Raw genomic sequence first — 23757 nt, 5'->3', positions numbered from 1 at the left:
ATACGGTGGCCACTCGGGTAAAACAGTGGCGGCAGGGAAGGGTAGGTCCCTATACCCTGAGATCCAGAAAGGGAATACTGAGAATTATTCCAAGACAGGGAGGGAAGAGTCCAATAAAACTCCAGAGTTAATGGCTCCACAAAGACAACTGCCCACCTGAATGCTGCTCAGTCCACGAGCAGGAGGAGGGACAGCCCTCAGACATTCCTGTGTCTGCACCCTGGAAGCCTCAAGAAATGATAATGATCATGAATCAGGCTCCAGATAGAAAAATAAACACAGCACAGTTTGCTCAGTATGTCCGCAGTACTATACAAATGTTTAATGCGACCCCACAAGATTTATTTGGTCTCTGCTGCATGATTCTCTCAGCTGATGAGGGGTGGAAATGGAAGGCAGAATTGAGATACCAAACCTATCAGGAGCTACAGGCAGGAAACCATAATGAGAATGAACAGACAGACCAGATTATTCAAGCCTTGGAAAGGGCTCTCGAACAACCTGTGAACATCACTAAAGTACTTGAATGCAAACCTAAGTCTGGAGAATCGGGAACAGACTATTGGGAATGATTTGTGGCCTGCTACGGCACTTTCGCAGGACACCAAGCCTTTAATAATGGGAATCCATCCCCCCAGTTTAATGCTTGACTGCTCCAATGCTTACCAACTAAGTGAGCCAACATGATTAAAACAAGTATTATGGATTGGCCTGACAATGACCAAAATCGAATGAGACGAGCTTTGACATATTATTGGCACCTGGCTTTCAAATCCCGATCAACACTGAAGGCCACTAATATTAAAGGTAAATATGTTCAGCGGGAAGAAGGACGTGAGTGGCCATATCTGGGGATCAGAAATGGGAACAAAAAGCTACCAAGGATCAGGTGGGGACAACAACCCGTTAAGAAATTGACAAGCAAGGAAGCTTCCTACCATGAGTACCACCCCTCAGGAAGAGCCCAATGTAATATTGCAAGTTGCTGGAATTCCAATTCCGTTTATGATTGATACGGGGGCAACCACAACCACTCTTGATCAGGAAGTAGTATCAGAAAAGGGATTCCAGCTATCAGATGCTACAATCACTCTGCCTGGTTTCGAAGGCACGGAATGCATGTATTCACGTACCCAGCCACTGCAGGTGGAATTCCAGGGGAACCAGTGCGAGGTTTCATTTACAGTCAACACCAGTCAGGGGTGTAATCTAGCAGGGAGAGACTTGCTCTGTCTGTTGGAAATCAAGATTCTATGCACGGGCAAGGGTATCACCCTGGGACTAGTGAACAACGGACAGCTTCCCCAGTTTCCAAACCCCCAGTGGTGGGCACTTAATCTGGACTCCACTGCGTTTAAACCCTTTCTGCCAACGGTCGACCCAGTGCTATGACCCTATGGGGTGCTCAACTGAGGAAAACCAATATTATGCACCCCTAGAGGGACAGAAGTTCCCAGTCACGGTGATTGGAGAGGTTAAAGGAAGAGAGAGCAGTCCATTACTGGCTGAAGTGCCGGATTTCCTTTGGTGACAGACAGGACTGGTGGTTCCCCATACCACTGTTAGGGTTTGCCTAGGGTTTCCTGCCTACACCCTGACAAAACAAGCCTTCCGCACCGAGGGAGAGTGGCAAGACTTGGCTGTTGACCAACTCTGATATTGAAAGGAGTCTGAGGTGAAGACAGGACATCTGTTAAGACATTCTTTTAATATTGACCGAACCCAAGATGTCGTACCCCATCTCTGGGCAATTTCAGGCTATGAAGTCAGCCACACCAACTGCACCCCTGTCCGGATCACTGTGAAAGAAGGAAAGACTCTCCCATCCATTCCACGATACCCCCTCAAGCCCAAGGCAATGTTTTGAGGATGGAAGCTCTTTTGTGGATCCAGCAGGAAAATGATATTCTGGCTATGCAACAGTGACGGACAGTGAAAATAATTGAGCAAGCCTCTTTTGAAGCAGTTGTCTCCGCCCAGAAGGCTGAGCTGTTTGCTCTGACTTGTGCCTGTATCCTAGCAACAGACTAAAGTGCGAACGTTTACACAGTCTCCTGTTATGCGTTTGGAGTTGCACATGACTACGAGGCTCTCTGGGAACATGGGGATTCCTGACTTCCTCTGGCCACCCCATTAGTAATGCCACCTTTGTAAACAACTTACTCACTGCTCTACAGCTACCTTGAGTCTTGGCTATTATTAAATGTGCAGCCGATGTCCACATGTCCCACCTGGTCACTAAAGGCAATGCTTTAGCAGATTAGACAGCGAAAAGTGCAGCACAGTCCTCAGCAGTTGTAGTCCCCTCGGATTCCCGTCAAGCAGCCCTCTGTGACTTAAGCAGAACTGGTTTGCCAGACATGGGGGAGGTGCATACTTTTCATGGGGATGCCTCTGAGGAGGAGCACAAACTGTGGTCCCAGATGGGGTGCCAGAAAGACCCTGACCTTGATTTTTGGATCACCCCAGTGGGACAGGTTTGTGCTCCTACACAGTTTTTACCAATATTGGTCGATTATCTACACAACTGTACACATCTGGGAAAGGAGGGAATGGTTGGTAACCTGTACCCTGCACACCGGGTACGACTCCCTTGACAGGTGGACCTTTTTCAAGTCTACAAGTTGATTTTATTGAATTGCCTCGAGTACATTGCTATAGATACTGCATAGCTATTACAGATGTGTTTAGTAGATGGATTGAAGCTATTGCAACTAATAATAATAATGCTATGTCTTTTGTAAGGTATTATCATGGGATTAAATCCCCAGGTACGGCCTGCCAGAGATGCTGAGCTCTGACAATGGCCCACACTTTGTGGTGAAAGCAAGCAAAGGGGTATGTAACTGATGCACCATCAATAACTCACTCTGAGACGTAAAAGCAAGGTATCGGCTTTTATTGACTGGAAGAAGGAACAAGCAGTGAGTGACCACCATACTACATCCTGGAGACTGAGAGGCCGGGCTCAGACCTCCATCACCTTTATACAGGGGTCTGTGGGAGGAGCCACAAGAGCAGTCATCAGGGGGCGTGTCCAGACAGGTATATGTAGTTCACCACAGTAACAAACTAGCTATCAAGCAACAATTCCACTGTGTACACCACCACGGGCTGCTGGCATTGTGGAATGAGTCAATGGCACTCTGAAGAGCTTGGTTGAAGGTCCTACTGTTACCTCTATTCCACATGAGGGTTACCCCACAGGGGAAAACAGGGTTGTCACCAGCTGAAGTCATTTATGGACAGCCCATGAGGACACCCTGGGGAATAAAACCTTGTATACCATTGCTCCCAGCAAAATTGGATATGCATACCCTAGGGCAGGGGTATCAAACTCATTTTAGGTCACGGGCCGGATTGAGTAAAATGCAGCTTCATGCGGGCTTGATCAGTCGGATCGTGTGCAAACGCAGCTTTCGTTGCCTCCGTTTTTTCAGCCTGCTCTCATGTGTCTCAGTCTCTGCTATAACTACAAAGTGTTTCACTTTACAAATTCTGTTTCTTATGAAGAAGACTGCCGAATAAACACTAAAAACCCTGAAAACCTGATACCTGAATAAACTCAGCATTAGCCATATCATACGCCATAGGCGCTTCGATTACTAGGGCCAGCTTTAATAGTAATTAGATATTATCTCACGGGCCAAAGATAATTCCACCGTGGGCCAGATTTGGCCCTTGGGCCTTGAGTTTGACATATATGCCCTAGGGGAAGAGATGGGGAAACATATATGCCAACTAACCAAACTTTTCCAAGCATGACATTTACAGATACGACAAGCTTACAAGGAAGAGAACTACCCAGCAGAGAGGAGTGACTATCCCACCACAGAACCTGGGAATTCTGTCCTGATCAAGAACTGGGATTGAGGGAAACTCAGACTTCAGTGGAGAGGACCATATCGGGTGTTGCTGACCACTCCCACAGCTGTGAAACTGAAGGGGCAATCTCAGTGAATACATTGAACCGACACCAAACGTGTTACTGAAGTAACTGAGTAGCAGGACTCTCTTGGACTAAAGGAAAATGTATTGTTTGATAGTGGTGTTCGTGTTTATGTCTTTGAGAGGGCTCACCCAGCTTCCGGGGGCCCCATGTTAACACCTTTCTGTCTCTCTGTCACACCTATGCCAAACAGGTAGAACTAGGGGCCTCCTGGGTTTGTGCCAAAATTCGGCAGCATGGTAAAACTATGATTCCAATGTCAGTAATCCCGCTCAACCAGAGTGAAGAACTTTCAGCCTGGGCTTTCTCAAATAACACCCGGGGAAGTGAAGTGAGGAACTGTGGTCCAATCAGAGATGACTGTGGCTGTCAGTGTTTTGAGGGATGGTATCTCAGGCCCCCACCAAATGGAACTTCCTAGACTGGGAGACATACATCTTGGCCATACTTGCAGGTGCCCAGCAGCAGACAGGAATAACTGAGACTGAGCGATTTTGGATAATCACTTTTTTCTCCTATGGAGTAGCCACGAGAAATAATTAATTTGGCTACAGCACTTGAGGAGCTGGCCACAATACTTCAGGGGGGCTGACAGAAACACAGGGCCAAGTAACAGAAATATCCATTGAAATGATTGTAATCCGGTAAACAGTCCTACAGAATCGTATGGCTTTAGATTTTATCCTAGCTGAGAAAGGGGGAACCTGTGCTATTATTGACACAGAATGCTGCACTATATCCCTAATGAGTGTGTACTAACATTACATCCCTCTCTGAGCACACTGCCAAGGAGATTCACAGCATCAAGAAAGTAGGGCAGGATTTACACGGGTTCACGGGTCGTAATGGTGGCCTTCGAAGGCTTGTTCGGTAACATGTGGGCATGATGTTGTATTATGGCTTAGTAGTTGTACATATCATTGTTATAATTACTGTTGTATGCTGTTTTTACCCACTTATAAGTCAATGCTGTACTTGGTTGATTTCTCTGTAAAAAATTACTGCTTTGTTGATCATTACAAAGAGGTAATGATAAAGTATGTAAAAGGGTTAACACTTCATTAAACAATAGTAGCCTGTTTTTCTGAAAGAAACTGCTGATGATCAACAGATGTGCTAACCCGTGCTGAGCCATATTTCTTCCAGAGGGTAGCTAGCTAGGGTTTCAGGATGCTTATCTCCTTGTGCACTCATAGATAGGACAGTTTCAGTCTGTTCTGTGTGTGTAAGCCATTATGACGATTTTGTAATTTGTCTTTAGGGGCTGTCATGTAGTAAATAACTTTGGCTCCAGCCTGTCTTGTGTGGGGGGTATCTGAACGGATATATTGTGGTGTAAGGGGTATTAATGGTCAGTTAATGGATTGGGCGGGAATAGTCATAGACTGTTCCTGTTTGAGCGACTAACTGAGTAAGCCCCGGGTGTCTGGAATAAAGAGTTTGTACTTGTACGGTCTCTGAGTTACTTTATCCAGATTCGACTTCCACAGAATGATAGATAGATAGATAGATAGATACTTTATTCATCCCCATGGGGAAATTCAACTTTTTTCCAATGTCCCATACACTTGTTGTAGCAAAACTAATTACATACAATACTTAACTCAGTAAAAAAAATATGATTTGCATCTAAATCACCATCTCAAAAAGCATTAATAATAGCTTTAAAAAAGTTCTTAAGTCCTGGCGGTAGAATTGTAAAGCCTAATGGCATTGGGGAGTATTGACCTCTTCATCCTGTCTGAGGAGCATTGCATCGATAGTAACCTGTCGCTGAAACTGCTTCTCTGTCTCTGGATGGTGCTATGTAGGGGATGTTCAGAGTTATCCATAATTGACCGTAGCCTACTCAGCACCCTTCGCTCAGCTACCGATGTTAAACTCTCCAGTATTTTGCCCATGACAGAGCCCGCCTTCCTTACCAGCTTATTAAGACGTGAGGCGTCCCTCTTCTTAATGCTTCCTCCCCAACACACCACCACAAAGAAGAGGGCGCTCTCCACAACTGACCTATAGAACATCTTCAGCATCTCACTACAGATATTGAATGACGCCAACCTTCTTAGGAAGTACATTCGACTCTGTGCCTTCCTGCACAAGGCATCTGTGTTGGCAGTCCAGTCTAGCTTCTCGTCTAACTGTACTCCCAGATACTTGTAGGTCTTAACCTGCTCCACACATTCTCCATTAATGATCACTGGCTCCATATGAGGCCTAGATCTCCTAAAGTCCACCACCATCTCCTTGGTCTTGGTGATATTGAGACGCAGGTAGTTTGAGTTGCACCATATCACAAAGTCCTGTATCAGTTTCCTATACTCCTCCTCCTGTCCATTCCTGACACACCCCACTATGGCCGTGTCATCAGCGAACTTCTGCACATGGCAGGATTCTGAGTTATATTGGAAGTCTGATGTGTACAGGGTGAACAGGACCGGAGAGAGTACGGTTCCCTGCGGCGCCCCTGTGCTGCTGACCACCGTGTCAGACCTACAGTCTCCCAACCGCACATACTGAGGTCTATCTGTCAAGTAGTCCACTATCCAATCCACCATGTGAGAGTCTACTCCCATCTCCGTTAGTTTGTGCCTTAAGAATGGGAGTGGTTTTAAAGGGCTGGGCTGCTGGAAGCTCATTACCAGACCTGGAGTGAGTGCAACTGGGTCTGACAGAGGCATAACTGGTTTTTCTGGGCACATTCAGTCTCACTCCAACTATTCCCTACCTTCCTTTGTAGAGGTACGTAATGTCTAAAGGACCAGTGTTTGAGTAAATGAGACTCACCAAACTTTTTCCTGACTGAATCACTGGAATCTCCGAGTCAGATGGGTTCTCTCCAGTGAAGCTCCCAATCCTTGGGCTGGTTCACTTGTTGCTGTTCCCTCGTCTTCAGTCATGGTTTGTTTCCAGTTGGGGTTTTTCTTCCAATAAATCTCTCACTGCAGGTCTAACTTTAACATGAAAGATAATGAAGCACATTAACAATAAAAAGGAGAACCAAATATTTCTGATTTATGTTTCTAAGAAGAAAACTTACTTAAATTTAAACATTGAAGGCAAATATAATGATCTCAGTGAACAATCTTTTATTGTCCCTCACACGTCACAAAACGATATGGGATAAGAAGGAGCCATCATTCATTTATGGTAAGACATAAGACAAAATTAGGTGATTCGATCCATCTGGTCTGACCCACCATTCAACCATGGCTGATTTTTATTCCAACACCATAATCCTGCCTTCCTCCTGTAACCCTGAAGCTACTTTGCAATCATGAATATATCAATCTCCATCATAAATGTACCTAAATGGCAGCCTCAACCAACTTCTGCGGCAATAAATTCGAGAGATCAGATATCTTTTAGCCAAAATTTTTTTCTCATCTCAGTTTTAAAAGGAAGCATCTTTGTTCTGAGACTGTGCTGTCAGATCACAGACTCTCCATCTAATGGAAACATCCTTTCCATGTCCACTGTATCAAGGCTTTTCAGCATTCAGTAGGTTTACTTAACCATACATGCCCCCACTGCCCCAACCGTCCCTCTGAACTTCATTGAGTACAGTTCCAGAACCATCAAAAGCTCCTCGTACATAAAGCCGATCATTCCTGAGATTATCCTTGTAAAACTCGTTAGCAACACCTGTATTGAACACATTTTCAGGAATAACAGACAAATTGGTACCAGGATAATTTACAGGGAAAAGTTGTGCTTTCTTTACTATTCAACTATCACAGAACGAGCCATTTCCATTTCCAGGTTAAAACAGGCCCATTTCAGGAAATATAACCCATTCCAGGGTGAATGTAATGAAAAGAAAATGGAATTACCAGAAACGCTTAGCAGGTAAGGAACAGCTTTGGGGAGAGGACAACTTTACAATTCAGGTTAATTACGTTTCATCAGAATTACTTCAAACATTTTCAGTTTTTAGTGCAGATCTCCAGCAACTCCAGATTCTGCTTGTGACAGGCAGGTGACAGTGAGGGGGAGATTTCCAAACAGAGTTTGAACACCAAACTCACGGGTCTATTTCTACTGTTGTAAACACGGAACAGCCCATTTACTCACAGCCTCTCCCTGTGAGGATGGAATGGGAACTCATCCTCTCCTCAGATTATCAGTCATGCTTCCAAAGGAACTCCAGAAACAAACATCTGATCCCAGACCAGAAATACTCGCTCAACACCACATAAACCCTAGCAGCACGATCCCCAGGTCCATTTGACCTAGATCAAAAACTGTGATATCCCAGGACCCAACCTCAGAGTCACACAGCTGAATCTGCCACTCACCTACCCTGAGAGTCTCACACATCGTCCCCACATCTCAGACTGGGTGGTGCAATCCAGGAATTCCCCACAAGCAATGTCCAGCTGCTTGAAATTTGTGCTTCATTTCACAAGGAGGAACATCCAGCCCCATCTGTAGAAGCACTAACTAAATTCAAAGCCAAAACACCAACAGTTCCATATGCCTGGAATGCCGATCACAGGATTATAGCCCAAGCACAACTCTCCCACTACTCTTTGCTGCTAGTAAAATGCTGCAGTGTGTCAGCCAGTCACTGTTCAAAAACTTGCACCTCCACACCAATGCACATCAGAACTGGTACCCAATGACCCTCTGGCATTCCAGCTAACAAAAACTGATTCCAGAAGTACTCCGCAAGGTCAAAGGTGCAAAAGAATACTTCACGATGAAGACAAGGGTTAGAAGAAAGTTTGCTGAGATATAACATCGAGGCGATGGGATACAGGGTGGACTGAGATTGAACTAGATGGTTGATGTATATCACTGAAGCAGGTGGGGGGAGGGGCGGGTTGGGTTAGGAGACTGGACAGAGGTTGAACAAGATGGGCAGGGAATGAGCAGATGAAACCAGGTGGGAGAAGGGACCAAGGACAATCGCTGATGGTCCTCCAGCAATACACAGATACTGAATTAATAGTACATACTACTGTATAAAAGATTCTAAAATGACAAAGTTAGAACAAACAACAAGAACCTTGCCATATACACTTTGATCCTCACACAATTTTTAATCAACACACCATAGAATGTTTCCCATCTGGACACTTCATGCTTTGTATGGTAACTACTCTACCCGTAACTGTGCAGAACTGCAGAGACCTTTGGATACAGATCAGCACATCACAGAAACCATTCTCCGCCCTAGACTCCCCAGTCCCTTGGTAAAGCAGGGAGCGAAATCAAAGATCCCCACAACCTGGGATGTTCTCCTTTCTCAGCCATCCCACTCCAGGAGAAGACACAACAGTCATAAAGCTCAAGGACACATGCAAGGAGCCTCAAGAAGCGAGGCAAGTTGGGGGAAGTTAATGGGACTCAGTAACATCAGATTTCCCCAACACAACACAGAGGAAGCATCACCACCCATCCAGGGACTGTGTACACACACCACGTGATCTTGCGTCACAAAGCTGAGGATGGGGCAAATCTGCGGTAAACAGCCTCACGTGATGCCCGACTCCCAAACGCAGGAGGCAAGACCTTTTCCCGATCCTGCAGACGATCCGCTTTAGCACTGATCTGAAAGGAAAACACCGCCCACCCGGAGACAGTAAGCATGCGCGAAGTGATTGTTAATCTGCAGTTAAATGGGAGGGGCAAACATGATCACGTGACTGGTGGGGTCTCAGTGAATGGATGGTCATAACAGGTATGGCCGGCCAAAGGCCTGTTTCCACACTGTGTGATCCACCACACCGGCTGTGTTGCCTTAAGGCATTTGTTTAGCTTTATTACATTTTTTCTTTAGTAATTCGTTTGTAATTATTTTCTAGTTAAAGTTACGGTTGTTGAAAGTAAATTCGTTGTCTGTGGTGTAACGCGGCATGCAATGACGTCACACCCAGTTTCGCCGCGTCTTGTGGGTAAATACCGGTTTGGAGAAACGGGAAGGAGGGTGCTTGTGTGTGCAGGATCAGCGCGAGAGAAGTTTTCATTCTATGCACTAAGAAACATCATAGAAGCAACACCATAAGTTCATAAGATAATCGATATATTGAAGTAAAAATGATAATGCTGATTCTGTTAAAAGTAATGATGGTTGATAAAGTTTATTTTCTTGTCCTATTGAAAGCGTTACTGGATAGTTTGTGTGAAGTGTATTTAAAGCTAGTTGATGGCGTAGGTAGATTCTGACTGTATGTTGTACTTTAATGTAATATAGTTTGTTGTAGTTCTACTTTTACAAGTACTTATGATGTAAATGTGATGCCAAGAAAGAAACAAATACTGTATATTTTTTGTATTGTTTTATCAACAGTTTTCACCATACGTTAATGTGGAAGAGTGAACAGTAAACGGTTAATCTTACTGCGATCATGCCCTCATTGACTACGGTTTACCTCAGTGTTTAGTTCAGAGTTCCTACACCTGTACGAGAACACTACACCGGCCATGCTAAGTTAACAATGGTGGCACCTCAAGACATTGATTTCAAAACTCCACACCCCTCTCCAACCTGAAGTAAACCAGACTGCACCCCTTTGTCACCACTGTGAATATCTGTTTCTGTCAAGCTCACATACAAATTGGTCGCTTCTGCTAAACAACTGGCAATTGATGAAGTTACTGTGTCTTCTTCCATTAATGTTGCTTCCTTACAGTAAAACGAACCCTCTCACTGTGTCAGAATCAGAGATTAAATCTGGCCCCAAGCACTGTGCTTTCATCCCTGCACATTGTAACTGGAACCATCTCACTGAGGGTCTGATGGAGACACAACCCCTGCCCTCTGCGCATGTGATCACATTTCAGATACACTCAGAATGGTTTTCTGATTCAGTCTGAAGGTTATGGTACATTCAGCTCGTCATCAGACCTGACAAACCATGTCTTCCCACAGCTGGTTCCACCTGTTGGTGTGTCCTCTTTCCTCCCCCTCCAGAGAAGCTGCATCTCCACACAAACTCCTCACTTGAGACTACTGTCTATACCTGTGACACAGGAAATCACATCACTGTCACTCTCCTGATACCGTGTCTGACCTGCTCACCTCCGGGTATCCTCCCTCAACAAGCTTCTTCCTCAGTCACCATCTGTGAGATTATATAAAAACAATTAAAACGATCTATTAGACAGCTCCTGTACCCCTCCACCTCTGACCATGCTTCACTGCTTAAAACTCTCCCTCCTCAGCCCCTTCCTCTCTCCCTTTCCCCTTGCAAACTCCAGATATGCCAGCCGATCCGAATCCACTGTGTGGACATTTATATCTCACAGAAGGCTGAACGAACCCGTGTCCTTCTCTGATACAGAGGTCATTGACACCCCATTCCTTCCCAATCTGCACTAACAGCCCATGACGGTGACAGCTCTTCCCAGACTCTGGGGTTTTGTAACAAACACAATGTTAACATCAAGATTAGACAGTAATTCATATGAAGAGAGAATAGTTGCTCACTGAAAGAGTGTCCGATACAACGGAGCGGATCCTCCCTTATTTACAACTTCATTTGACCCAGGTCACGGAACGTCCAATCATCCCACTTTCTCACAACAACGACCCCACCCTCTCCCCCGACTACACCCTTCCCTCCACTCACCCCACACCCACAGTCCACCCATAACCTCTACGCACACACAGAAGATCCCCTTCACCCCAAACCCCTCCCAGCCTGGGAACCACACTAACTGATCCCACAGCCCGGCTCGGACGAAAAGCTAAAACCGGGGCTGCGGGACCGGAGAGTCCGGAGTCTCCAGCCGTCCGGCAGAGCTCGGTTCCGGCCCTTTCCCACTGCAGCCGGCTCCCGATCTACACAATCCCGGGATCAGCCGCTTACTCACCGCAGCCTCAATCGGAGAACCGCCGAACCGCCGGCGCGTTTAAAATGAGGTTCACGGTAGCACCACCTGTAACCGGAGGCACTGCACATCGCCGGATTCGCCGCCGGTGTCGGAGCTCCATGCAGCGCCGCCAGTGGCCGGAGGTCTCCGCAGCGCCGCCAGTGGCCGGAGGTGTCCGCAGCGCCGTCAGTGGCCGGAGGCGGGAGGGACAACGAAGAGGTAAATCACAAACACGACAAAGTCTGCAGAGAGTGGAAACCCAAAACAACACAAACAAAATTCTGGCGGAACTCAGCAGGCCAGGCAGCATCTATCGAAAAGAGTCATCAGTCGACGTTTCCAGCTGAGACCCTCCTTCAGGACCAAAAAGGATGGGAGGAAATATCTGAATAAAAATGGTGAGGGTGGGAAAGGATACCTACGGGCCACATTGTCAGGGTGTTGAGTTCACCAGAAGACAAAGACTGCAGTGACGAGAGGTTTTCTGTTGACTAATACACCATGTGTGGACCCCGCTGGCAATTCTGGTGTTGTGACCCGAATCGAGACAAACACCACACTGCCCACTCCACCGACAACACTGCACAGCCCGACACATAACAGGGGACTTTACATCACACAACACAGGATTCAGTGATGAAACCCGTGATTAATGTTGTTGTCCCACTGAAATCATAAGAAACGTCCCCTGAGGTGTTTTAAATACGAACGCGCCCCACAGGTGACGTCACACAGGCGCACCCACGCGCCTGACGTCACACATGGACTCCCACACCGGGATCTGCCCTCACGTGCGCGGTGTCTTACGTCACCCACGCGCTGGTGAGCTCGAGCTTTGTCGGTTAAATGGCTGGACTAATAATCACGTGACCAGACCCTTCCCCTACCGCAGCCAACAGAGGATTCAGGAGATGCGCTATTCTCATTGGTGCAAAGCGATGTCAATCACTGGTTACAACCAGTCGGGGAATCGGACAAGACGAGTGGGCGTTACCCACACTTGATCGTCTCCCCATCAGAGCGGAACAAATCTCGAAGTAAATGTCCCGCTTCATGATTTATTTCCATTTTCCTCCGAGGGAATTTGGGGGTGTTTGTGAAGCATCATCTGTGGCCGGTGTCTGATGGATTGCTGAGAGGTAGGAGGAGATCACTCGGCCCATTAGTTTGATGCCGGTTCCCCGGGGTGAGGGGGGGATTTTATTGAAAGGATGAAGATGGTGTGACAGAAGGCGGACAGGCTGTTTGTCCCGGTGGGGACAGGAGGGGCTCATCTGTGAAAACGTCTGAGCCCACGGTGGTGGCGAGCAGAGGGATTCACCACACTGGGGGGCAAACACTGGCAGACTGTTGACTTGCAAACGGAGCCAATGATCTGAGCAAAGTGACAATTATTTGGGCTTTGTTGAGATTGTACCTGGAATATGGTGTAAAATCCCGCTCCCCATACTAACACGGGTTATATAGACCAAAGAACAAACTGCTGGAGGAACTCAGTGGGTCGGGCAGCATCTGTGGAGGGAAATGGATCGTCAACATTTCAGGCCGTGACCCTCCCTCTGGACTGAGAGTGGACGGGAAATAGTCAGAGAAAAGAGGTGAGGGGTGGGGTTGGGGCAAGAGCTGGGGAGTGAGAGGTGGATCCAGGTGAGGGGGAAGTGGGAAGGTGGAAATAGTGTCAGGGGGAGGTGAGTGGTTGGGGCAACACGGGGTTGCAGAAGATGGAAATTAATTCCATAGAGGATTACCAAAGAGGTTAGGGAGTATTTGTTATAGAGAGTGCAATGAAGATTCACCAGACTGATCCCTGGAGTGCTGGGACCATCATATGAAGAAAGATCAAATGCGATGACCCTTTCATTTAGAGAATCGAGGTCTGAGAAATGCACAACATCATTACCAGTTGAACCAGGGATCCCAGTCTCTGAAAAAGAGGGTGGACTGTCTTGGACTATGAGGGTAAATGTCTCCACTCCGAGGGTGGTGAATGTTTGTAAATCCCCACCACAGAGGGCAGTGAAGAGTCGGTGATCATCCTCACATAAAACAGAGGCCGACAGATGTGTGGAGAACAAAGGGATCGAGGAAATGAGGATCGGGCAGAAACATGTGGCTGAGATGGGAGAGCAGCTGCCATCTTGTTGATGGTTAGAGGGGCTGAATGGCCACAGATAGAAACGATCAGATTGATCGAATTGACCTGTGAGGTAATCTCACTACGCAGAGGTAATGAGTACCTGGAATGAGCTGTTCAGTGATTGCATCATTGGTTATCTACCTCCGGTTCAGTACCCTCACTGTGTTTGGAAATTCCCAAGCCCTGCCGCCGGAGACCTGAAATCAGATCAGAAATTGTTTGAAGCCATTCCGACACAGGAAATAACCATAACCATATAACAATTACAGCATGGAAACAGGTCACCTCGGCCCTTCTAGTCCATGCCCAATGCTTACTCTCACCTAGTCCCACTGACCTGCACTCAGCCCATAACCCTCCATTCCTTTCCTGTCCATATACCTATCCAATTTTACTTTAAATGACAATATCGAACCTGCCTCTACCACTTCTACTGGAAGCTCATTCCACACAGCTACCACTCTCTGAGTAAAGAAATTCCCCCTCGTGTTACCCCTAAACTTTTGTCCCCTAACAAATATCAATAACTGTAGTGCTTCTCTTCCTGACGAATATCACAATTTTGTTATAGAAATAACAATATCAAGAATTGTGATATTTGTGAATATCACAAATGACCTGACTTGGTCTAACCAAGCAGAGTCCACTGCCAAGAAGGCCCACCAGTGCCTTTACTTCCTGAGAAAGCTGAAGAAATTTGACCTGTCCCCTAAAACCCTCACTAATTTTTATAGGTGCACCGTAGAAAGCATTCTCCTAGGGTGCATCACAACCTGGTATGGAAGTTGTCCTGTCCAAGACTGGAAGAAGCTGCAGAAGATCGTGAACATATCACACAAACCAATCTTCCATCCTTGGACTCACTTTACACCGCACGCTGTCAGAACATATGTGTGATATGTTTGTGTGAACATATCACACAAACCAATCTTCCATCCTTGGACTCACTTTACACCGCACGCTGTCAGAGCAGTGCTGCCAGGATAATCAAGGACACGACCCACACAGCCAACACACTTTTTGTCCCTCTTCCCTCTGGGAGAAGGTTCAGGAGCATGAAGATTTGTACGGCCAGATTTGGGAACAGCTTCTTTCCAACTGTGATAAGACTGCTGAACAGATCCTGACCCGGATCTAAGCTGTACCTTCCAAGTATCTGGACCTGACTTGCACTACAATACTTTTCCTTTTCTATTTTCTAATTATGATTTATAATTTAAATTTTTATTATATCTACTTCGATTTGTACTTCAGGGAGCACGAAGCGCAGAAACAAATATCACTGTGACGATTGTACACTCTAGTATCAATTGTTTGGTGACAATAAAGTAAGCAAGTAAGTAACTTTCAACTCATGTCCTCTTGTTTGAATCTCCCCTACTCTCAATGAAAAAAGCCTATCAACATCAACTCTATCTATTCCCCTCATAATTTTAAATACCTCTATCAAGTCCCCTCTCAACCTTCTACACTCTAAAGAATAAAGACCTAACTTGTTCAACCTTTCTCTGTAACTTAGGGTGTTGCAGCTGAAGCACTAACTTTGTTCCTCTCCACAGATATTCTTTATCTGTTGAGTGTTTCTTGTATTTGCAGTTTTTTAGAACATTTCGTTAGAATGATTTACGTCTCCTTGGAAATGGACCTATGTAGGACGCACAACGTAATTCATTCTCTTACAGCATAGAAACAGGGCTTTCGGCCCATCTAGTCTGTGCCATTCTCTGCCTGGACTCATCCACGTGCACCCAGAATCTAGATGTCAATATCTCCCTCATCCATGTACCCACACAAAATTCTCTTCAATGCTGCAATTGAAGCTGCATCCACATTTGCATTACCTTCTGAGTGAAGTAAAAATCGCAACGAACAGGGTTGTTGGAACAGATCAGTTCATAACACTCCTAGGTACAGGCTTCCAGAGAGAATACGCTCACTCTATCACCACCCTCTACCTTCTGTGGTCAAGTCATTTCGGTATCCACAAAGCCAAGTTCCCATGGATCTATGCTTCCTGCCACCCTGACGTGGCCTAATTTGGGGAACGTTATCAAAATTCTTACTCAAATCCAGTTGGCGCTTCTACATGAATCTCATTAAGTACTCCTGGATACCGTAAGTGCAGTGAACCGTGAAAAGAAAAGCGCTGAATATATGAAAAAGTGAAAAAGACCGAAAAAAATGAAGTTCCATTGTGACAAAGAAATTGAAATTCCGTGGTGTGTGTGTGTATTCCCACAGGTTTACCACCCTCTGACTAAAGTGATTTCTCCGCATCTCATTTCTAAATGGACTTCCCTCAATTCTGAAGTCCATGAATCTTGTTCTTGAATCCCCTACCATGGGAAAAAAACTTTGCCATATCTAATCTGTTCAGGCCTTTTCACATTCGAAATGCTTCTATGAGATCCCCCTCATTCTTCTGAACTCCAGGGAGTACAGTCCAAGAGCTGCCAGATGTTCCTCATACAGTAACCCTCTCATTCCTGGATCATTCTCGTGGATCTTCTCTGAACTCTCTCCAATGTCAGTATTTCATTTCTAAAATAAGGAGCCAAAAAATGCACACAATAGTCTATGTGGTCTCACGAGTGCCTTATACAGCCTCACCATCGCACCCCTGCTCTAGAAATGAATGCCAACATTGTATTTGCCTTCTTCACCACTGTCTCAAACTGGAAGTTAACTTTTAGGGCATCCTGCACAAGGACTCCCAAGTCCATTTGTACCTCTGCATTTTGAATTCTCTCCCCATCTAAATAATAGTCTGTCCGTTTATTTCTTCCACCAAAATGCAAGACCATACACTTTCCAACATTGTATTTCATTTGCCACTTCTCTGCCCATTCCCGTAAACTATCTAAGTCTCTCTGCAGGCTCTCTGTTTCCTCAACACTACCCACTCCTCAAAATCATTGTATCATCGGCAAATTTAGCCACAAATCCATTCATACCGTAGTCCAAATCATTGACATACATCGTAAAAAGCAGTGGTCCCAACACCTACCCTTGTGGAACTCCACTGGTAACCGGCAGCCAGCCAGAATAGGATCCCCTTATTCCCACTCTCTGTTTTTTTGCTGACTTGCAATGCTCCACCCATGCTAGTAACTTCCCTGTAATTCCATGGTCTCTTATCCTGCTAAGCTGCCTCATGTGTGGCACCTTGTCAAAGGATTTCTGAAAATCCGAGTACACTAAAGGGCTAAAGTGTGTGTACTTCAATGCAGGAAGCATCAGGAACAAAGGTGATGAACTGAGAGCTTGGATACATACATGGAATTATGATGTAGCGTCCATTACGGAGACTTGGCTGGCACCTGGGCAGGAATGGATTCTCAATATTCCTGGATTTCAGTGCTTTAAAAGGGATAGAGAGAGGGGAAAAGGGGAGGAGGGGTGGCATTACTGGTCAGGGATACTATTACAGCTGCAGAAAGGGTGGTAATGTAGCAGGATCCTCTTTTGAGTCAGTATGGGTGAAAGTCAGGAACAGGAAGGGAGTAGTTACTCTACTGGGGGTATTCTATAGGCCCCTTGGTAGCAGCAGAGATACCGAGGAGCAGATTCAAGTCAAGTCAAGTCAACTTTTATTGTCATTTCGACCATAACTGCTGGTACAGTGCATAGTAAAAATGAGACAACGTTTTTCAGAACCATGGTTTACATGTTCTAGTACAAAAAACTAGACGGAACTACGTAATAAAAAAAAACACAGAGAAAGCTATACTAGATTACAGACCTACACTGTTCTGCATCAAGGGCACAAAACAGTACTGACATTACAATAAATAATAAACAGGACAGTAGGGCAAGGTGTCAGTCCAGGCTTCGGGTATTGAGGAGTCTGATAGCTTGGGGGAAGAAACTGTTATATAGTCTGGTCGTAAGAGCCCGAATGCTTTGGAGCCTTTTCCCAGATGGCAGGAGGGAGAAGAGATTGTATGAGGGGTGCATGGGGTCCTTCATAATGGTGTTTCCTTTTCAGATGCAGCGTGTAGTGTAAATGACCGTGATGGCGGGAAGAGAGACCCCGATGATCTTCTCAGCTGACCTCACTATCCGCTGCAGGGTCTTGCGATATGAGATGGTGCAATTTTCAAACCAGGCAGTTATACAGTTGCTCAGGACGCTCTCAATACAACCCCTATAGAATGTGATGAGGATGGGGGGTGGGAGATGGACTTCCCTCAGCCTTCGCAAAAAGTAGAGACGCTGCTGGCTTTCTTTGCTATGGAGCTGGTATTGAGGGACCAGGTGAGATTCTCCGTCAGGTGAACACCAAGAAATTTGGTGCTCTTTACGATCTCTACTGAGGAGCCGTCGATGTTCAGCGGGGAGTGTTCGCTCCGTGCCCTCCTGAAGTCAACAACCATCTCTTTTGTTTTGTTCACATTAAGAGACAGGTTGTTGGCTCTGCACCAGTCCGTTAGCCACTGCATTTCCTCTCTGTAAGCTGACTCGTCATACTTGCTGATGAGACCCACCACGGTGGTGTCATCGGCGAACTTGATGATATGGTTTGAGCTGTGTGTTGCAGCACAATCGTGGGTCAGCAGAGTGAACAGCAGTGAACTGAGCAGGCAACCCTGGGGAGCCCCCGTGCTCAATGTGATGGTGTTGGAGATGCTGCTCCCGATCCGGACTGACTTAGATCTCTCAGTCAGGAAGTCTAGGATCCAGTTGCAGAGGGAGGTGTTCAGGCCCAATAGGCTCAGCTTTCCAATCAGTTTCTGAGGAATGATTGTGTTGAATGCTGAACTAAAGTCTATGAACAGCATCCGAACGTATGTGTTTTTCTTGTCCAGGTGGGTTAGGACCAGGTGGAGGGTGGTGGCAATGGCATCATCTGTTGAGCGGTTGGGACAGTACGCAAACTGCAGGGGGTCCAGTGAGGGGGGCAGCAGGGTCTTGATGAGCCTCTCGAAACACTTCATGATGATGGATGTAAGTGCAACGGGACAGTAGTCATTTAGGCAGGGCACTGAAGACTTCTTCGGCACGGGGACGATGGTGGTGGCCTTGAAGCACATTGGAATGGTGGCGCTGCTCAGGGAGATGTTGAAGATGTCAGTGAGAACATCTGCTAGCTGGTATGCACATCCTCTGAGCACTCTACAAGGGATGTTGTCTGGTCCAGCAGCCTTCCGTGGATTGACCCTGCACAGGGTTCTTCTCATGTTGGCCACAGAGAGACAAAGCACCTGGTCATTTGCAGGAGGGGTGGACTTCTTCGCCGCCACGTCATTTTCCACCTCAAACCGGGCGTTGAAGTTATTCAGCGCATTTGGGAGGGAGGGATCACCTGCACAGTCAGGTGATGTTGTCTTGTAATTGGTAATGTCCTGGATGCCCTTCCACATGCGCCGCATGTCGCTGCTGTCCTGGAAGTAACTGTGGATTAGCTGGGCATGTGCACGCTTTGCCCCTCTGATGGCTCAGGACAGTTTGGCCCTTGCTCTTGTTAGAGCTGCCTTGTCACCTGCTCTGAAGGCGGAGTCACGGGATCTCAGCAGCGCACGCACCTCTACGGTCATCCATGGCTTCTGGATGGCATGTATAGTGATGGTCTTGGATAGAGTAACATCATCAATGCACTTGCTGATGTAACTGGTCACTGATGCTGTGTACTCCTCTAAGTTGGTAGAGTCGCCATCGGTTGCAGCCTCCCTGAACATGTGCCAGTCAGTGTTCTCATAGCAAAGAAAATTTATAATTTATAATGATGTTACCAGGAGATGAGGAACTGAGTTGGTGAGTTGATTTCTATCGAATTGGAGCTGGAGCTAGATGAACTTTGGAACATTCAGGAGGCAGAGACAGAAATAAACAGGAATTACAGGGAGATCGTCACCCCTAAGAGTCAGGAGACAGGTAGCTGGGTGACTGTCAGGAGAGGGAAAGGGATTAGACAGAATGAGCAGAGCTCCCCTGTGGCCGTTCCTATTAATAATAAGTATACTGTTTTGGATACTGTTGGTGGGGATGACCTACCAGGGACAAGTTGCAGCTTTTGCGTCTGGCACTGAGACTGGACCCTCAGCTCAGAAGGGAAGGAGGGAAAAGAGGGGAGCAGTAGTGATAGGGGATTCGATAGTTAGGGGGACAGATAGGAGGTTCTGTGGAAGAGATCGAGAATCCCGGATGGTCTGTTGCCTCCCTGGTGCCAGGGTCTGCAATATCTCCGATCGAGTTCTCAGTATTCTCAAGAGGGAGGGTGAGCAGCCGGATGTCGTGGTCCATGTAGGGACCAATGTTGTGGGTAGGAAGAGTGAGGAGGTCCTGAAAGGTGAGTTCAGGGAGTTAGATGACAAGTTAAAGGGCAGGACCTCCAGGATAGCAATCTCAGGATTGCTACCAGTGCCACGGCAGGTGGGTTTAGAAATAGTAAGATAGTGCAGATCAAGACGTGGCTGAAGACATGGTGCAGGAGGGAGGGCTTCAGATTTATAGAAAATTAGACAGTTTTCCAGGGAAGGTGGGACCTGTTCCAGCAGGATGGTTTACATTTGAACTGGAGGGGGACAAATATTCTTGCGGGTAGGTTTGCTAGAAAGGCTCCAGTGGATTTAAACTAGATACAAGGGGGGAGGGGAACCAGAGTACAGGAACAGATGAATGGGAGAAAGAAGAAAAAGAAGATAGTAAAGTTGTTTGCACCGTCAGAGATAAACAGAGAGGAAGAGGTGGAGAATTTCTTAAATGCATTTATTTTAATGCTAGGAGCATTGTAAGAAAGGTGGATGAGCTTAGAGCATGGATTGATACCTGGAAATATGATGTTGTAGCTATCAGTGAAACATGGTTGCAGGAGGGGTATGATTGGCTTTTATATATTCCTGGATTTCGTTGCTTCAGGTGTGATAGGATTGGAGGGACAAGAGAGGGAAGTGTTGCGTGGCTTGTCAGAGAAAATATCACAGCGGTGCCCTGGCAGGATAGATTAGAGGGCTCGTCTAGGGAGCCTATTTGTGTGGAATTGAGGAATGGGAAAGGTGTAGTAACACTTATAGGGGTGGATTATAGACCACCTAATAGGGAGCGAGAATTGGAGGAGCAAATTTGTAAGGAGATAGCAGATATTTAGAGTAAGCACAGGATTGTGATTGTGGGAGTTTTTAATTTTCCACGTATAGACTGGGAAGCCCATACTCTAAAAGGGCTGGAAGGTTTGGAGTTTGTAAAATGTGTGCAGAATAGTTCTTTTGCAGCAATATGTACAGGTACTAACTGAAGAAGGGGCAGTGTTGGATCTCCTGTTAGCGAATGGGATGGGTCAGGTGACTGAGGTATGTGTTGGGGAGCACTTCAGGTCTAGTGATCACAATGCCATCAGTTTCAATATAATTATGGAGAAGGATAGGACTAGACTTAGGGTTGAGATTTTTGATTGGAGAAAGGCTAACTTTGAGGTGATGTGAAAGGATTTAGAAGGAGTGGATTGGGACAATTTGTTTTATGGGAAGGATGTAATAGAGAAATGGCCGTCATTTAAAGGTGAAATTTTGAGGGTACAGAATCTTTATGTTCCTGTTAGGTTGAACCGAAATGTTAACAGTTTGAGAGAGCCATGGTTTTCAAGGGATATTGAAAACTTGGTTCGGAAAAAGAGAGAGATCTACAATAAATATAGGCAGCATGGAGTAAATGAGGTGCTCGAGGAATATAAAGAATGTAAGAATCTTAAGAAAGAAATTAGAAAAGCTGAAAGAAGATATGAGGTTGCTTTGGGAAGTAAGGTGAAAATAAATCCAAAGGGTTTCTACAGTTATATTAATAGCAAAAAGATAGTGAGGGATAAAATTGCTCCCTTAGAGAATCAGAGTGGACAGCTATGTGTGGAGGCAAAAGAGATGGGGGAGATTTTGAACAATTTCTTTTTTTCGGTATTCAGTAAGGAGAAGGATATTGAATTGTGTAAGCTAAGGGAAACAAGTAGGGAAGTTATGGAAACTATGACGATTAAAGAGGAGGAAGTACTGGTGCTTTTAAGGAATATAAAAGTGGATAAATCTCCGGATCTTGACAGGAAATTCCCTAGCACCTAGAGGGAAGTTAGTGTAGAAATAGCAGGGGCTCTGACAGAAATATTTCAAACGTCATGAGAAATGGGGATGGTGCCAGAGGATTGGTGTATTGCTCATGTGGTTCCATTGTTTAAAAAGGGTTCTAGGAGTAAACTTAGCAATTATAGGCCTGTAAGTTTGACGTCAGTGGTGGGTAAATTAATGCAAAGTATTCTTAGAGATGGTATATATAATTATTTGGATAGACAGGGTCTGATTAGGAATAGTCAACATGGATTTCTGCTTCTGTGGAAGGTGCGCAGAAATTAGAATTTGCCACCGAATATGTGGGTGTCGGTGGATTTGGGGACACTCAATGACGCGGAGGTGAAGATGGGTTTGTGGAGTTGCACAGATTTGGAAATGTCAGCAGATTTGGGGTTGCACACTGATTTTGGGAGTTGGAAGTTGGTGGATATGGAGCTGCTTATGGATTTGGGATGCGCACGTATTTCACAGTTCTCAGTATGTGGAGCAATGCCAAATCTAAAAGTCGTTTCATTTATAGATACTTTCACAATAAATGCAGTTTGAGATTTGAAATTTGTTCTTGCTATATTATTAAAGTGGAACTGCATTCCATAATTCTTTCTCTGGGATAACCTAATGTGCATGTGAGAGTGTCAGTGAGTTTAGAGCCCGCACAAAATTGGGGTGCAAGCTGATATGGAATTGTGCATTGATTTGTGAATACACACGAATTTGGTGGTGCCTACGGATTTGGACATATGTGCAGATTTAAGGGGAGGTAACACATATGCGGGTGAATACACATGTGGACGTGTGTTTGGACATAGAACTTTGATCTTGCTATTTTTAAGGTGAAGGCAGATATTTAGTGAAGTGTTTGGAATGAATCCTACTCTGGGGTAGTCTAATTTGTAGGTGTATGCACGAAGTTGGGGATATGCACATATTTCAGGGTTTGTCGGTGACTCTGCGAGTTCATCAGCATCTGGAGCATGCAGCTTTGTGGATGTGCACGGATTTAGGGTATGCCAGAGAATGCGTGAGTGCACAGGGATTTGAGGGTGCACACTGATTTGAGGGTCGAACTGATCAGTGGGATCACACCGATATTTTGATATGTGCAGATTTGGGTGTTCTGGTGTATTTAGCCGTGAACAGTGACTTGGGTGAGCCAGTGGATTTGGAGGAGTGTCGAATCTTAAAGTTTCTCTATTTATACAGATTTTAATAGTACAATATGAACTTTGAACTCTGTTCTTTTTTTTTCCAAAAGGCACCTATATTGTGAACTGTTTGATATGATTCCTGCTCTGGCTTCACGTAATGTGCATGAGGGAGTGTCAGCAGGTTCAGGGGCACTCACAGATTTGAGAATTTGGGGATTTTCTGCTGTTTTGGAGAATATGGAGCTGCACAGGGATTTGGGAATGTGCACGAAATGGGTGTTTGTCAGTGGCTAGAGATTCATGCAGATTTAGGGGTGTCGGTAGATGTGACGTGCACAAGGATTTCGGAGTGCAGATGTATTTGTGTGTGCGTGCAGATTTGGGTGCTGCAGAGATTTGGGAATACTGGACGATTGGAGGGTGCACACGGATTTTGGGGAATCTGTGGTTTTGGAGAATATTCATGGATTTGCAGTTGGGCATGTATCAGGTTTCTTAAGATTTAGAGGTGAGACCACTCTCAAATTTGTTTTATTTATAGATACAGTACTTCAATAATCAATGCACTTTGAGCGTGGAAATCTGTTCTTGGCATTTTCTTAGGTGGAGGCAGCCATTTTGTGAATTATCTGAAATGAATCTTGCTGCTCA

The 23757-nt window shown here is 45.7% G+C and overlaps 1 protein-coding gene across 7 annotated transcripts in view; it reads right to left on the bottom strand.

The window, feature by feature from the left end:
* LOC140717831 (uncharacterized) overlaps positions 1 to 11900 on the bottom strand; it is a 38790-nt gene extending 26890 nt beyond the window's left edge. For 4 of the 7 annotated variants that reach the window (XR_012096626.1, XR_012096628.1, XR_012096627.1 and 1 more), the window contains exons 1-2: positions 11768 to 11900; positions 6734 to 6900 (exon numbers count right to left, since the gene is read on the bottom strand). The gene's annotated coding sequence lies outside the window, so the exon portion shown is untranslated. Of the gene's footprint in view, positions 1 to 6733; positions 6901 to 10973; positions 11017 to 11767 lie in introns of all 7 variants that reach the window. The other 3 variants (XM_073031556.1, XM_073031555.1, XM_073031554.1) reach the window with 3 other exon arrangements.
* Positions 11901 to 23757: the final 11857 nt, after the last annotated feature.

The sequence above is a fragment of the Hemitrygon akajei genome, chromosome 28 (assembly GCF_048418815.1).
Source record: "Hemitrygon akajei chromosome 28, sHemAka1.3, whole genome shotgun sequence".
Taxonomy (NCBI): domain Eukaryota; kingdom Metazoa; phylum Chordata; class Chondrichthyes; order Myliobatiformes; family Dasyatidae; genus Hemitrygon; species Hemitrygon akajei.
This window is presented reverse-complemented; position numbering and strand designations above follow the sequence as displayed.